The sequence below is a fragment of the Oncorhynchus nerka genome, linkage group LG5, assembly GCF_034236695.1.
Source record: "Oncorhynchus nerka isolate Pitt River linkage group LG5, Oner_Uvic_2.0, whole genome shotgun sequence".
NCBI classification, from domain to species: domain Eukaryota; kingdom Metazoa; phylum Chordata; class Actinopteri; order Salmoniformes; family Salmonidae; genus Oncorhynchus; species Oncorhynchus nerka.
Genome location: NC_088400.1, coordinates 32583979 through 32601589, shown reverse-complemented (window position 1 = coordinate 32601589; position 17611 = coordinate 32583979). Strand labels below are relative to the sequence as shown.

General features: G+C 44.4%; 2 protein-coding genes across 2 annotated transcripts in view; one reads left to right on the top strand and one right to left on the bottom strand.

The window, feature by feature from the left end:
* Positions 1 to 17611, bottom strand: part of LOC115127015 (dedicator of cytokinesis protein 2-like) — a 192817-nt gene that overhangs the window by 42652 nt on the left and 132554 nt on the right. The window lies entirely within an intron of this gene.
* Positions 16046 to 17611, top strand: part of LOC135571779 (uncharacterized) — a 43418-nt gene continuing 41852 nt past the window's right edge. Inside the window, exon 1 of the mRNA XM_065018542.1 lies at positions 16046 to 16238. The gene's annotated coding sequence lies outside the window, so the exon portion shown is untranslated. The remainder of the gene's footprint in view (positions 16239 to 17611) is intronic.

The window sequence follows — 17611 nt, the reverse complement described above, 5'->3', positions numbered from 1 at the left end:
ACCCGTACCACTTCAATGGTCCTACCGCTACCCGTACCACTTCAATGGTCCTACCGCTACCCTTTCCACTTCAATGGTCCTACCGCTACCCGTACCACTTCAATGGTCCTACCGCTACCCTTTCCACTTCAATGGTCCTACCACTATCCGTACCACTTCAATGGTCCTACCGCTATCCGTACCACTTCAATGGTCCTACCACTACCCGTACCACTTCAATGGTCCTACCACTAACCGTACCACTTCAATGGTCCTACCGCTATCCGTACCACTTCAATGGTCCTACCGCTACCCGTACCACTTCAATGGTCCTACCGCTAACCGTACCACTTCAATGGTCCTACCGCTACCCGTACCACTTCAATGGTCCTACCGCTATCCGTACCACTTCAATGGTCCTACCGCTAACCGTACCACTTCAATGGTCCTACCGCTATCCGTACCACTTCAATGGTCCTCCTATCCGTACCACTTCAATGGTCCTACCGCTACCCGTACCACTTCAATGGTCCTACCGCTATCCGTACCACTTCAATGGTCCTACCGCTACCCTTTCCACTTCAATGGTCCTACCGCTACCCGTACCACTTCAATGGTCCTACCGCTACCCTTTCCACTTCAATGGTCCTACCACTATCCGTACCACTTCAATGGTCCACCGCTATGGTACCACTTCAATGGTCCTACCACTACCCTTTCCACTTCAATGGTCCTACCACTAACCGTACCACTTCAATGGTCCTACCACTACCTGTACCACTTCAATGGTCCTACCGCTACCCTTTCCACTTCAATGGTCCTACCGCTATCCGTACCACTTCAATGTGGAGTAATAATCTTGACAGTAATAATAATCATGATTACTATGCAGATGTTATACTTCATTGCCCCTCAGGCTATGGCAGGCATATACATACTTAGCTACTAGAGGAGAAATGGCTCCTCCATGAATATTTTTTGTTTATTTATCTGAGTTTAAATAAGATAACATAAGACAATCAATTTAGTAATTTTTGCTAATAATGAATATCTTGGTGAGGAATATATTTCTCACAGTAGAGTTGAAAGTGCCTTTCTGTCTCTACTTCCCCTGTTGTACACTGACCACATTCTCTCTCTCTCCCTCCAAGTGAGGCAGTGGGCAAAGGCTGGTCACAAATAGGATTATCAACAGGATAAACCACGCACACACACACACACACACACACGCACACGCATGCACGCACGCACGCACTCACACACACACACACACACACACACGCACGCACTCACACACACAAACACACACACACACACACACACACACACACACACACACACACACACACGCGCGCGCGCGCACGCACGCACGCACGCACACACACACACACACATAAACACACACTATGAACACACAGACACACACATACTGAGGCAACTAGCGAATTCACTACAGATTGATGGTCCACCCTATACTTGAGTCCTCTACCAGATCGGATACACACATGGTTGACCCGCAAAAAAATCAGCTGCCGGGTGGAATGAAAACATTCTTTCAACCCATGGGTCGGCTCGTGATTCAGAACAATTAGAATGCGGATCAGAAACGTTTGAAATCAAGATAATATTTTTTTTCACAAACCCAGGAGGTTGTGTTGAATTGTGTTGTGAATTCCATTATGTGAGCGGTGGTGTAAACATCGACTAGGCCAACAGCCACACAGCGAGAGAGTGGAGCAGGGTACTTATTGTCCATCGTGTGTGTGGTGCTGAAACATTCCTCATTTGTCCACGTGCAGAGCTTATGTTCCCTTCCGCCATGTGACATTACATTGCCAAGTTTATTTTCCCTGACTCCTAGCTCACGCAAAAATGGCTGCTTATCAGGAGAAAAAATTACACTTATGATGTTTAAATACACCATCATGGAAACAGGTGCTGTGCAAGTGAAATTTTGGAGTCATTGTGGACAAGGAAGACAACAGCCCGGCAGATGGATGTACACCCTACAAAACGTGCAAGCAGGTGTTTGTTTAAGATAAGTCAGTTATTGTCAGTTAATTATTACATTCATTCAGGCTTTCGTTCATAAGACCATGTGCAGGCCATATAAAGTTTAAACCTGTGCGGCTGGTAAAACTGTGAGTAGCCAATAGCTTACTGTATCAATGTAGCCTATTTTTGCAGCCTATAGCTTAGTCTCTGTAATGTCAATGTGGAAGAAAAATTCAAACAAACAAAAGAAGTAAGATGGATGAAAAATGAACCACTACTATACCTTGATTAGATAAGTATTCATCCCCCCGGGTCAATACATGTTAGAATCACCTCTGGCAGAGATTACAGCTGTGTGTCTTCTTGGGTTGGATTGTGCAATATTTTCCCATTATTCTTTAAAAAATTAGTCAAGCTCTGTCTGTGTTGGGGATAATAGCAAGACAGCAATTTTCAAGTCTTGCCATAGATTTTCAAGCAGATTTAAGCCAAAAATGTAACATTCACTGTCTTCTTGGGAAGCAACTCCAGTGTAGATTTGGCCTTGTAGGTTATTGCCCTGCTGAAAGGTGGATTCCTCTTCCAGAGTGTAGTGCTTAAAATAGGATTTCCTCTAGGATTTTGCCTGTGCTTAGCTTCATCCCATTTCTTTTCATCCTGAAAAACACCCCAGTCTTTGCCGATGTCAAGCATATCCATAACATGATGCAGTCCCCGCTATGCTTGAAAATGAAGAGGCAGTTACTCTGTGATGTGTTCTGTTGGATTTTCCCCAAACATCAGGCTTTGCATTTAGGCCAAAAACAGAATTCCTTTGGCGTGTTGTTTTGTATTATTACAGCGATTATTACACGGCAGCGAGTTTTGAGACGCTAACACGGCAGCGAGTTTTGAGACGCTAACACGGCAGCGAGTTCTGAGACGCTAACACGGCAGCGAGTTCTGAGACGCTAACACGGCAGAGAGTTCTGAGATGCTAACACAGCAGCGAGTTTTGAGACGCCAACACGGCAACGAGTTTTGAGACGCTAACACGGCAGCGAGTTCTTAGACGCTAACACGGCAGCGAGTTCTGAGATGCTAACACGGCAGCGAGTTTTGAGACGCCAACACGGCAACGAGTTCTGAGACGCTAACACGGCAGCGAGTTTTGAGACGCCAACACGGCAGCGAGTTCTGAGACGCTAACACGGCAGCGAGTTTTGAGACGCTAACACGGAAGCGAGTTCTGAGACGCTAACACGGCAGCGAGTTCTGAGACGCTAACACGGCAGCGAGTTTTGAGACGCTAACACGGAGCGAGTTCTGAGACGCTAACACGGCAGCGAGTTTTGAGACGCCTGCCCTGGTCTGTGTCTCCCATTCTTGTACAGGTGCCCTCGCCACTTTCTCTCTCTCTCCCCGGACCTTTGCTCCCCTACATCATACTCATACATCGCTGACTTTTTATTGATCAGCGGTTGAACTATTTGATTAGTGACTTTTAGGGCATTTAACAAACATGATGCTGTTGTTCATTTTGCTGGTGTCTACCCTTGGCTTTTACAATGTTGGCGATTCTTTCAGAGCCCGTTGCACTGTGAATGAGGAAATATGTGATTGTTTCTACCTCAAGTTTTGTGAGAAACCCCACGCTTGCTCTGGAAATGGACATGAGAACTATGCACATTTCTCCCGAACAATATGGGAGAAATTGGACTCTTGCGCTTACATGTCAGGACTGTTCTCCTGGTACTTAACCAAGACTTTACACATCTCCTGAAATATGTGGCTTTAAAGACTCTGGTGACTCTGGATTCTCGTTCAACTGCTGTCTGTAAATCCAAATGTTGTAACCCTCGATCTAGACTTGCCATTATCTTGCTGCTTCTATGATCTGGAAATGTCCAGTCTAATCCATGTCCTGACATTCTTACCCCTGCGGAACTAAGTAGTCAGTGGCCTGAAGTTTTTGCATATAAATGTGAGAAGTCTTCTGCCGAAGCATGATTTTGTGAATATATGGATAAAAACTGCCGACCCTGGTGTATTTATGCTTTCTGAAACCTGACCTAAGAAATCTATTACTGACAAAAATATTGGCATAAATGGTTACAATGTGTTTCGTACAGATCGTAAATCTAAGGGTGGTGGGGTTGCTGTTTATGTAAAAGACAAGTTCTCGGTGGTCGTTCTGACTTCTGTTACTAAACCTAAGCAATTTGAATATCTGTCTTTGAACCTAAACCTTGGCTCATCTTTAAATATTGTTGTATCTTGCTGTTATAGACCTCCATCTGCACTGTTGGCTCTCTGGATTTTATTTTCAAATTGTTATCACAGAATGTCAACCCATGTCCTGATGGGTGATCTGAATCAGGACTGGCTAACATCAAGGTCTGATCAACTCAAAATTCTGTGCAATACCTACAATCTCACTCAGATTGTCAACAGTGTAACTAGGATGAATATAAAATATCCTCTGAAATCCTCTTTGATTGATTTGATCTTAACCAATACTCCTCATCGTTATAATGCTTCTGGTATTTTTGCAAATGACATAAGTGATCATTGTGCTATTGCATGTGTAAGAGATGGTCAAATTCCTAAGAAATCCCCACGTGTTATTACGAAAAGAAACTGGAAGTGGTTTGATATTCAAGGTTTTTACATGATTTTACATGATTTTTTTTGACATTTTTAAACAGGTTTTTAAAAATTGTATACGTTTTTTACATGTTTTTAAAAATGTTATTTCTAGCATTCCATTATACATAGTATCTAGCATTGAATGGAATATATTGGAATGAATCCCTGATGTTGGACTAGCCTTTTTTTTACTTCCACAATGCATTCCAGGATGCATGTAATAGGCCCCTTTAAAAACATGCAGGATTAAGGGCAGAGAGAACCCTTGGATTACTAAGGAATTTACAAAAATCATAAAGGAACAAAATGCTATTTGGGCTAAAGCAAGAGGGACTGGTTTGGCAGATGATTGGATGGCTTTTAAACATCTTCGAAATATGGGTGTGGCTATGATTTGTAAATTGAAAGCAGACCACTACCTGAAATTCACTTTACAAAATTTAAATAATCCATCCAAATTTTGGCAAGTAGTGAAGGGTTTGGAGTGCAAAAAAGATACACAGCTTCCCAAACAATTGTTGGTCGATACACAGATTGTAACTCAGAGAACCTCCATTCTGAAAGCCTTGAATACACGTTTTTTAGGTGCAGGCAGTTTATTTGAAAAGGTCAAAGGTATAATTGAGCCCCCTATGAGTTTACCTGACACCCCTGTGCACTCCTTCACCAGGTTCTCCTTTTCATCCTTCTCTGTTTCAGAAGTGTGTAAAGCCCTGAAAGAAATTGATTAAAAAAATCCCCTGGCCCTGATGAACTAGACCACCGCCTCCTACACCTAGCTGCAGATATCACTGCTCCCCCTTAACATGTATTTTTAACCTCATGCTTGATGTAAAGGAAATGCCCAAGTTATGGAAATCTGATTATGTACTGCCTCTCCTTAGTAGGCAGCTAAAGGTCTACTTCCAAGAAAACAACACCTTAAATGGAATGCAATCAGGTTTTAGGTCTGGCCACAGCACTGTTTCGGCAAACATTGAAGGTTTTAAATGACATCCACTGTGCTCTTGATAAGAAGTTACATTGTGTGTCTGTTTTTATTGATTTGTCGAAGGCTTTTGACACCGTGGACCATGCTGTGTTAGTGCAAAGGTTAAAATGTTGTGGAATTACTGGTCATGCTCTAGATTGGTTTATAAATTACCTTTCAAATTGTACACAATGTGTAATGGCGGTTGGTTGTAAATCTGAGTCCATAGAGGTATGCTCAGGTGTTCCGCAAGGTTCTATTTTGGGCCCACTGTTGTTAATTTTGTATATCAACAACATTGGGGATCTTATTGAAACAGCGGATGTTCATTTTTATGCAGATGATACTGTTCTTTATTCAAGTGGTAGTAGTTTATCTTTAGCTTTTGAAAATGCCCAAACAGCATTTAACGACCTACAACAGAATCTGTATGATTTAAAGCTGATTCTAAATTCGGGTAGAAGAAAATGCATCGTATGTTCAAATGCCAGGCATGTTACAAATCATGTCATTGCTACATTGGCTGGAAATCCTATAGAGCAAGTTAAAGTGTACAAATATTTGGGTGTGTGGGTTGATGATAAGCTGAGCTTCACTGTGCATGTAGAGAACTTGATAAGGAAGCTCAAGCTGAAAATAGGATTTTATTACCGACATGAGGCTTGTTTTTCTTTTGAGGCCAGGAAGGAACTGGTACAATGTACATTACTGTTGGTTTTAGATTTAAGTGATGTAATATATATGCAGGCCTCAGCCACTACCCTGAGAGCACTTGATTCAGGTTATCATGCAGCCCTCAGGTTGATTTAAAATCAGAAACGTCTAACACATCATTGTGATCTCTACAGCGCTGTTGGCTGGTCGTCATTGACCTTGTGTAGGCTTAAACACTGGTATACACTGATTTACAAGGCCATATTGGGTAAAATGCCATTTTATCTCTGTGCTTTTTTAGTCAGGTCAGTAAATAAATATCATTTACGGTCCCATTCTGATTTGCTTCTAACAGTACCAAAAATTAGAACAGGACATGGTAGAAATAGTTTTAGTTACTTAGCTCCATGGTCCTGGAATTCTGTCATGAACATTTTAAAATGTGATGATCTAGTATCGTTGGTGGAGTTTAAACACTTGATCGATGTATATATCATAGCAGAGTGTAATTGTTTTTAGGCCGGCTGTTTTTAGTCAAGACGTTTGTGATTTTAATGTAATATGTAATTGTTGTACTGTATGTGTGTTTATAGTTTTGTTTAATGTTGTGTTAGTGTATGTAAGTTGTTTAGTCTGAAACGTTGTTCCCCCTGCTGCTATTGGACCAGGTCTCTCTTGGAAAAGAGATTATTTCAATGAGAAAAAACCTGTTTAAATAAAAGTAAAATAAAAAATAAAATAAAAATACAATGAACTCTGTCGCTTTTTTAAAATCCCCAATGACTTCATATAACCCTAACCCTCAGAAGGACTTTCACGGATCAACCCGGTACTGCTGCTCATTCTGTTCACCAGTTCCGGAGGTTGACGTCACCGGCCTTTTAGGCTGCACTGAACTGTGTCATTACGCACACCTGGTTCAAATTCCTCACTGATTGTGTTTGTATAAATGTGCCCTTTGTTTCCCCATTGGGCTGTCGATTTTATTTCCCATGTCCGTTGGTGGTGTGAGTACCTATACGTAGTCTCAGCCTGTGCTGAGTGTTATCGTTCCCGTGTCCGTTGTTGGTGTGAGTACCTATGCGTAGTCTCAGCCTGTGCTGCGTGTTATCGTTCCCCTGTCCGTTGGTGGTGTGAGTACCTATGCGTAGTCTCAGCCTGTGCTGCGTGTTATCGTTCCCGTGTCCGTTGGTGGTGTGAGTACCTATGCGTAGTCTCAGCCTGTGCTGCGTGTTATCGTTCCCCTGTCCGTTGGTGGTGTGGGTACCTATACGTAGTCTCAGCCTGTGCTGCGTGTTATCGTTCCCATGTCCATTGGTGGTGTGAGTACCTATGCGTAGTCTCAGCCTGTGCTGCGTGTTATCGTTCCTGTGTCCGTTGGTGGTGTGAGTACCTATACGTAGTCTCAGCCTGTGCTGAGTGTTATCGTTCCCGTGTCCGTTGGTGGTGTGAGTACCTATACGTAGTCTCAGCCTGTGCTGAGTGTTATCGTTCCCGTGTCCGTTGGTGGTGTGAGTACCTATACGTAGTCTCAGCCTGTGCTGAGTGTTATCGTTCCCGTGTCCGTTGGTGGTGTGAGTACCTATACGTAGTCTCAGCCTGTGCTGCGTGTTATCGTTCCCGTGTCCGTTGGTGGTGTGAGTACCTATACGTAGTCTCAGCCTGTGCTGAGTGTTATCGTTCCCGTGTCCGTTGGTGGTGTGAGTACCTATACGTAGTCTCAGCCTGTGCTGAGTGTTATCGTTCCCGTGACCGTTGGTGGTGTGAGTACCTATACGTAGTCTCAGCCTGTGCTGAGTGTTATCGTTCCCGTGTCCGTTGGTGGTGTGAGGACCTATACGTAGTCTCAGCCTGTGCTGCGTGTTATCGTTCCCGTGTCCGTTGGTGGTGTGAGTACCTATACGTAGTCTCAGCCTGTGGTGAGTGTTATCGTTCCCGTGTCCGTTGGTGGTGTGAGTACCTATACGTAGTCTCAGCCTGTGCTGAGTGTTATCGTTCCCGTGTCCGTTGGTGGTGTGAGTACCTATGCGTAGTCTCAGCCTGTGCTGCGTGTTATCGTTATCGAGGTTTACCCTCGCTCTTTTGTTTGGGTACATCCCACGTGTTTGTTTTGGATGTATTAATTAACAACCCAGATGATGTATTCCTGCGCCTGTCTCCAAATCCTTTATACCAGCGTGTCAAGGACGACTGCATATTTGATGTGTCTCGGTGGTTTAATACATGATCCACAGCATAATTATTAACTTGACCATGCATAAAAATATGTTCAATGTCTGATTTGTAATTGTTACCCATCTGATCAATCACCGCCCTTCTTTAGGAGGCCAGTCATTCGAAAATCATGTCAACCCCTATTATTATTTCACACAGAATCCATGTAACTTATTTGTAACTCATTTGTTAAGCCAAATGTCACTTGCAGACAAATTCATAGCCTAATAGCCTACTACTCTGGAGTCATAAGACATTTATGTATGCTGTTTGGCGGGTCACGGATTGGCTCTCGGGAACAATTCTATGCAGGTGGGTCGGGTTGCGGAGAAAAATCTGCCCTGATGTTTGATATCGGTGTGGGCTTGGAATTGATGTGGGGCAGGTGCAGCTCAAATAAACTGATCCGTGCAGGACTCTACCCTACATACAGTCTGTGTGTGTTTGGGGGAGGGCGTGTGGGGGGTTCTTCTCTGAGGAATTAACACTGCCCTCAATCTCTTTACCCACCCTCAAACACACACACACACTCACGCGGTTACGTACACCAACATATGACGAGCGTATGTGCGCAGACTCATACACAGATACATGAACACACAGGAGCTCTACACATATCGTGTGGACACACACACACACACACACACACAAAGCTCTTGTCCTGTCCAGGGTCTTATATAACTGCCAGGAGATTATTGAAAAAGCAGGACACAGATGCTCAGACGGGGATTTTGCTACCTCCCTCCTCTCGTATTCTCTTTCTCTCCATTCGTCGGTCTGTCTCCAGCCCACCCTCAACCCTTTTCCATAGAACTGATATCAAAAGACAGGTTTTAGGAGGACAGAACATGAATGTAGAAGATTTTGTCGGCAGTCTAGGACAGATGGACACATCTTAAAGCAAAACAGATGCACACAAAAGGAGACAATGACACCTAGTACAGACAGACAGACAGACAGACAGACAGACTGGCAGACAGAAACACCTTAAATGTCCAATATGCAGCTGTTTTTATCTCAATGTCAAATCATTTCTGGGTAACAGTTAAAACCCTCTTAAGGATCCGACCCTTTTTTTTCTCAATTTTCTCCGAAAATGACATACCCAAATCTAACTGCCTGTAGCTCAGGACCTGAAGCAAGGATATGCATATTCTTGATACCATTTGAAAGGAAACACTTTGACGTTTGTGGAAATGTGAAAATAATGTAGGTGAATATAACACATTAGATCTGGTAATAGATAATACAAGAAAAAAAACTGTGTTTTTTAGTATTTTTTGTACCATCTTTGAAATGCAATAGAAAGGCCATAATGTATTATTCCAGCCCAGGTGCAATTTCGATTTTGGCACATACACTGCTGCCATCTAGTGTATTTGCAAAGTTTTAGACTGATCCAATGAACCATTGAATATCTGTTCAAAATGTTGTATCAAGACTGCCCAAATGTGCCTAATTGGTTTATTAATACATTTTCAAGTTCATAATTGTGCACTCTCCTCAAACAATAGCACGGTATTAATTCACTGTAACAGCTACTGTAAATTCTGCAGTGCAGTTAGATGAACAAGCATTTAAGCTTTCTGCCCATATCAGACACTGTGTGTCTATGTCCTGGGAATTGTTTTTGTTACTTACAACCTCATGCTAATCGTTATTAGCCAATGTTCGCTCAACGCCCCGGGAGGACACCGATCCCGTAAAGGTTTTAAGTACCTTACAGCAATTGTTTTCAATAAAAATGATCTAAATTAAACAAAAACAGCTTCTTATCAAAGAGCAATTTCGCAGGACTGTCTGTGAGTGGTCTGAGTGGGGAGGATAAAACTAGCTGTTATTGGCAGACAAGTTCGGAACTGTCTTTCTTTTTGGTCTATCAACTAATGTCACCGGGAAATGCCTAAGCTCCATCCCAGCTGCAATTTCAGGTGGTCTTCACAGCTCTTATATTTAAAGGGCATTAACATAATTTTCACAATTTGACAGAATTATCCCAACCTCATAGTGTGATATTTTTTACACAAGTTTTGACTGCACTGGACCTTTAATACAGAGACAGAGACACGTGAGCACAAACACAAAGAGAGAGGCACCAATGCTATCTTAGACTGACAGTCATGCATAGAGACACAATCAACCGAACTGCATGACAGAAGAGGCCTTTTTTTGTCATTCAATTTTCTCTGCCTCATTCTCTCGTCCTTTTTTTCTTCTCTCCATCGCCCTCAAGTGAGAAGTCATTATGGGACTGTGATCTTTTATTTTTCGTCTTTCAAAAATAGACTTTTAAAACGAGTCTCTTAGCTGCCTGCGGCTTTACGAGAACACACACAAGCATGCGCACATGCACGGACACATGCACGGACACATTCTGCTTTGACACCAAGGTTTCTGTTAATGAAGGAGGATGGGGGAGAAATGGAGCGAGACACGGCAATGGAGAGAGAGATGGAGAGGGAGAGAGATGGAGATGGAGAGAGAGAGGGAGAGGGAGAGGGAGAGGGAGAGGGAGAGGGAGAGGGAGAGGGAGAGGGAGAGGGAGAGGGAGATGGAGAGAGAGCTGGAGAGAGATATGGAGAGATGGAGAGAGAGATGGAGAGAGAGAGAGCTGGAGAGGGATGGAGAGATGGAGATGGAGAGAGAGGTGGAGAGAGAGCTGGAGAGATGGAGATGGAGAGAGAGAGAGCTGGAGAGGGAGAGAGGGATGGAGATGGAGAGAGAGATGCAGAGAGAGATGGAGAGATGGAGATGGAGAGAGAGATGGAGAGAGATGGAGGGAGAGAGATGGAGAGAGAGATGGAGGGAGAGAGAGAGAGATGGAGGGAGAGAGAGAGAGAGATGTACAAATGGATGGAAAGTAGATTTAGGGGAAAACACACACATATTTATTTCCATTGCCGGGGGGTGAGACAGGGATGCAGCTTAAGCCCCACCCTATTCAACATATATATCAAGGAATTGGCGAGGGCACTAGAACAGTCTGCAGGCCAGCCTCACCCTACTAGAATCTGAAGTCAAGTGTCTACTGTTTGCTGATGATCTGGTTCTTCTGGCTCGAGATACTCAGCTAGTCTAAAGAATGCCAGTTTTATTGCGTTTTTAATCAGAACAACAGTTTTCAGCTGTGCTAACAGAATTGCAAAAGTGTTTTCTAGTAATCAATTAGCCTTTTAAAATTAGCTAACACAACATGCCATTGGAACACAGTAGTGAGGGGCGGCAGGGTAGCCTAGTGGTTAGAGCGTTGGATTAGTAACCGGAAGGTTGCAAGTTCAAATCCCCGAGCTGACAAGGTACAAATCTGTCGTTCTGCACCTGAACAGGCAGTTAACCCACTGTTCCTAGGCCGTCATTGTAAATAAGAATTTGTTCTCAACTGACTTGCCTAGTAAAATAAAGATTTTAAAAAATGGTTGCTGATAATGGGCCTCTGTACACCTATGTAGATATTGTCACGCCCTGACCTTAGTATTCTTTATTATTTTGGTTAGGTCAGGGTGTGACATGGGTGATATGTGTGTTTTTGTCTTATTCTAGGGTGTTTGTACTGTCTATGGGTTTTGTAGGTTCATGGGGTTGTTTTCATCTAGGTGTTTATGTTGGTCTATGGTTGCCTAGGTTGGTTCTCAATTAGAGGCAGGTGTTTATCATTGTCTCTGATTGGGAACCATATTTAGGCAGCCATCTTCTTTGGGTATTTCGTGGGTTATTGTCTATGTTATACGTTAGCACATTGTTTGTATAGTGGTCACGGTTGTCGTATTCATTTTGTTGTTTTTGTTCTTCGTGTTCTTCATTAATAAAGAAGAATGTATTCTAACCACGCTGCGCGTTGGTCTACTCCATACGACGATCGTGACAGATATTCCATAGAAAATCAGTTGTTTGCAGCTACATTAGTCATTTACAACATTTAACAATGTCTGCATTGTATTCCTGATCAATTTGCTGTTATTTTAATGGACAAAAAACAAGGACATTTCTAAGTGACCCCAAACTTTTGAACAGCAGTGTAGATCTTCTGCACAGATTCTGTCAGACCTGGGCCCTGACTGTAAATCTCAGTAAACACCAATAATGGTCTTTCAAAAAAGGTCCCGTTCCCAGGACCACAAATACAAATTCCATCTAGACACTGTTGCCCTAGAGTACACAAAAAACTATACATACCTCGGCCTAAACATCAGCGCAACAGGTAACTTCTTCAAAGCTGTGAACGATCTGAGAGACAAGGCAAGAAGGGCCTAATATGCCATCAAAAGGAACATACAATTCAACATACCAATTAGGATCTGGTTAAAAATACCCATTGCCTTTTATGGTTGTGAGGTCACCAACCAAGAACTCACAAAATGGGACAATCAACAAATTGCAGAATTCCGTAGGCAGAACGGGCTCTCAAGAGAAGACAGGCTATGTGCACACTGCGCACAAAACTAGGTGGAAACTGAACTGCACTTCCTAACCTCCTGCCAAATGTATGACCATATTAGAGACACATATTTCCCTCAGATTACACAGACCCACAAAGAATTTGAAAACTCCCATATCGATGGCTGAAATACCACAGTGTGCCATCACAGCAGCAAGATTTGTGACCTCAAAATAAAAGGGTGAACCAGTGAAGAACAAACATTGTAAATACAACCTATATTTATGTTTATTCATTTTCCCTTGTGTACTTTACCCATTTGCACATCGTTACAAGACTGTATATATACGTAATATGACATTTGAAATGTATTTATTATTTTGGAACTTCTGTGAGTGTAATGTTTACTGTTCATTTTTTATTTCACTTTTGTTTATTATCTATTTCACTTGCTTTGTCAACGTTAACATATGTTTCCCATGTCAATAAAGCCCCTTCAATTTAAATTGAGAGAGAGAGAGAGAGAGAGAGAGAGAGAGAGAGAGAGAGAGAGAGAGAGAGAGCAGTGTAATTAGACAGTGTGTTTGCATGTCAGAGTGTACTGATTGGACAGATCAATGACTTCACAGATCAACGTCTCTCCATCAGGTACAAAGAGATCTAACAAGGCCCTTTCTAACAACCCCAGCTAACACCCTGAGATATGGAGCGAGACAGAGAGGAAGGGAGAGAAGGAGGGTGGAGGAGAGGGGTAGAGAGTCTGAGATGAGAGAAATCAGAAATACATTCAGACACAGTAGCCTGACCCCTAAAGCTATATCTCCCCTCTCAACTCCTCCTTTCATCCTAAAACTACATCCCTCATCTCCTTTCCTCCTTTCCTCCTTTCCTCCTCCCCTCCCTCCCTCCCTCCCTCCCTCCCTCCTTCCCTCTGTCCTCATCTTGCAGTAATGTGCACCTCTTCTCATCAAAACATCCTCCGAATCAAATTACTGAGAGCTAAGAGAGAGCAAACACTCATTGCCCACCACACCATGCAATGTGTCTGTGTGTGTCTGTGTGTGGGTGCTGTGTGTGTGTGTGTGTGTGTGTGTGTGTGTGTGTGTGTGTGTGTGTGTGTGTGTGTGTGTGTGTGTGTGTGTGTGTGTGTGTGTGTGTGTGTGTGTGTGTGTGTGTGTGTGTATCTTTGTCTACGTGTGAGATTCCTCTCACAGATAACATAAAGGTGTATTGCAATTATTGTGCATTGGGTGTGTAGCTGTGGGTGTATTTCATTCTAACATACACACATACACACGCACACACAGATATTCCCCTCCTCATCTCAGCAGAGGTTAATTGAAACTTGACACAAGGTGAGTTTTCAGAGCTGCAAACATCACTGGTTATTTTCGGTAGGGGTCAGAAAATTCAGATACACACATCAGCGGACATCCTAGGGAACACAAACACCCCAATTTATCACCGATTATTAAGTCCTGACAGCCATCAATAAAAACACACACTAAAACATGCATGTGCACCATTCAGCAATCAAAAAACAAGTTGACCTCTCTGTTTTGATCTCTCTTTTCTTTCCTTTCCTCTCAATCCCTCTATCTTGCTCCATGTCACACTAAGGGAGCGTAGAGAAAGTCCATCTCTTCTCTCTCCATGTCACACTAAGGGAGTGTAGAGAAGGTCCCTCTCTTCTCTCTCTCCATGTCACACTAAGGGAGTGTACAGAGGTCCCTCTCTTCTCTCTCTCTACGTCACACTAAGGGAGTGTACAGTGGTCCCTTTCCCCTGGTAAGGACTGGTTGGGTCTGGTCCGGTCTGGTTGGGACTGGTCTCGTCTGGTCGGGTCAGGACTGGTCTAGTTTGGTCTAGTCTGGTCAGGACTGGTCTAGTCTGGCTAGTCTAGTCTGGTCAGGACTAGTCTAGTTTGTTCTGGTCTGGTCAGGAACGGTCTAGTCTGGTCTAGTCTGGTCTGGTCAGAAATGGTCAGGTCTAGTCTGGTCAGAAATGGTCTTGTCAGGTCTAGTCTGGTCAGGACTAGTCTGGTAGGTCTAGTCTGGTCAGGACTAGCCTGGTCAGGTCTAGTCTGGTCAGGACTGGTCAGGTGTAGTCTGGTCAGGACTGGTCAGGTCTAGTCTGATCAGGGATGGTCAGGTCTGGTCAGGTCTAGTCTGGTCTGGTCTAGTCTGGTCAGGACTGGTCAGTTCTAGTCTGGTCAGGTCTAGTCTGGTCAGGTCAGGACTAGTCTGGTCAGGACTGGTCAGGTCAGGACTGGTCAGGACTGGTCTAGTCAGGACTGGTCAGGACTGGTCAGGACTGGTCAGGACTGGTCTAGTCAGGACTGGTCTAGTCAGGTCAGGTCAGGACTGGTCAGGTCAGGACTGGTCAGGTCAGGTCAGGACTGGTCAGGTCAGGTCTAGTCTGGTCAGGTCAGGTCAGGACTGGTCAGGTCAGGTCAGGACTGGTCAGGTCAGGACTGGTCAGGTCAGGTCTAGTCTGGTCAGGTCAGGTCAGGTCAGGACTGGTCAGGTCAGGTCAGGACTTGTAGATGGCCAGGGAAACACGGACACACAATTGATTAACACAGGAAAGAGAGAGAGGAGGGGGAGATAGAAAAGAGAGAGAGAGGTGGGGGAGATAGAGGGTAGAGAGAATGACAGAGATAGAGAAAGGAGAGAGAAAGATGGTGAGAGAGAGACAGTGAGAGAGAGAAAGAGAGAGAAATGGTGAGAGAGAGAAATGGTGAGAGAGCGAGAGAGAAACGGTGAGAGAGAGCGAGAGAGGGAGAGAGAGAGAGAGATAGATAGATAAAGAGAGAGAGAGAGAGATAGAGGAGGAAGAGGGGGTAGAGCAAGAGGGAAAGAGAGAGAGAGATAGAGGAGGAAGAGGGGGTATAGCAAGAGGGAAAGAGAGAGAGAGATAGAGGAGGAAGAGGGGGTAGAACAAGAGGGAAAGAGAGAGAGAGAGATAGAGGAGGAAGAGGGGGTAGAGCAAGAGGGAAAGAGAGAGAGAGATAGAGGAGGAAGAGGGGGTATAGCAAGAGGGAAAGAGAGAGAGAGATAGAGGAGGAAGAGGGGGTAGAACAAGAGGGAAAGAGAGAGAGAGAGATAGAGGAGGAAGAGGGGTAGAGCAAGAGGGAAAGAGAGAGAGAGATAGAGGAGGAAGAGGGGGTAGAGCAAGAGGGAAACAGAGAGAGAGAGAGTGTGGGTGAGATAGAGGGAGGGACAGGAGGAGAGAGAGAGGGGATCAGTTAGCTCCGCTGTGCTCGGGATTCGGCAACTCAGAGAGAGCGAGAAAGTGACAGAGAGAGAGGGGGAAAGCGCTGGACTAACACAGTTGACTGGAGGAGTGTGAGAGAGAAAGGAGGAGAGGAGAGAGAAGAGGTGTGTGTGGATAGGAGCGGAAGAATAGCCTAAAGGAGTGGAGGTGAGTCAGACACTGATTAACAACAGTAGTTATAGAGGACAGGTCTGAGAGGTACGGGATGTCTGGTTCACTCTGGTAGGAACCATCATTATACAACCCCTGTGCTTTTGAGGCTTCGCCTGAGTCGTTGTGTTGTTTGCATGTTGTTAGTGTTTGTTTGTGAGTGCGTGTGTTTGTGCGTGTGTTAGTTCATGTGTTAGTTCATGTTGGTATGTGGACATTGAAATGATAGTTATTGTTTGTCCTGCAATGGGGGGTTTGTGTTGCCAAGTGTCCCAGCACTATGTTTTTCTTTTCAGCCATGCAATCACTGAGAGTGACTTTGATACAACAAGGGCGTGTGTATGTGTGACGCTGTGCTTATCCCATCCAACATTTATCCTGACTTTTGCATTGTGTTGGTGTGAGTGTGTGCATCAGGCATGCATGTGTGTATTTACAATCTGCTATATAAAGCCCTATGAACTGGAAGTGGTGGTGTTTTAAAGCTCTCTCTCTGTGTGTGTGTGTGTGTGTGTGTGTGTGTGTGTGTGTGTGTGTGTGTGTGTGTGTGTGTGTGTGTGTGTGCGTGCGTGCGTGCGTGCGTGCGTGCGTGCGTGCGTGCGTGCGTGCGTGCGTGCGTGCGTGCGTGCGTGCGTGCGTGCGTGCGTGCGTGCGTGTGTGTGTGTGTTTGTGTTTTACCTCTCGTGAATAGCTGAAAGCTGCCCTGGGTGTATTGCTGCAGATACTCCCTTCTCATAGAATCCATGGTCACACAGATCTAAACTGAAGTGTGTGTTAGTGTTTATGCGGCACAAGCGTGTGAGAGATGCGTGTGTTTGTTTGCATACTGTATGTGTGTATGTGTGCTTGCATAGGGCGCGTGTACCCCATGCATGCGTGTGTGTGTGTGTGTGTGTGTGTGTGTGTGTGTGTGTGTGTGTGTGTGTGTCTATATCCATGCATATGTGTGCTCACTGTTCCCTTTTGCCCACTCCACTTTACCTCCTTCAGTACCCTGGGTTCTAACAGAGGCCCAGACTGATGGAAAGTAAACACCGAGAGGTAGAAATAGACATAGATTGAGAGAGGGAGGAGAGGAGACAGAGAGGGAGAGAGAGAGAGACAGACAGACAGACAGCACAGAGGGAGGAAAGACGAGTTAGAGACAGACAGACAGACAGACAGACAGCATAGAGGGAGGAGTGTGTGTGTGTGTGTGTGTGTGTGTGTCTGTGTGTGTGTGTGTGTGTGTGTGTGTGTGTGTGGGGGGGGGGGTGATGATATAGGGATGACAGAGAGACAGTGGGATGATGATATAGGTATGCGAGAGAGACAAGTGGATAATGATATAGGGATGACAGAGACAAAGACAGGGGGATAATGATGTAGGG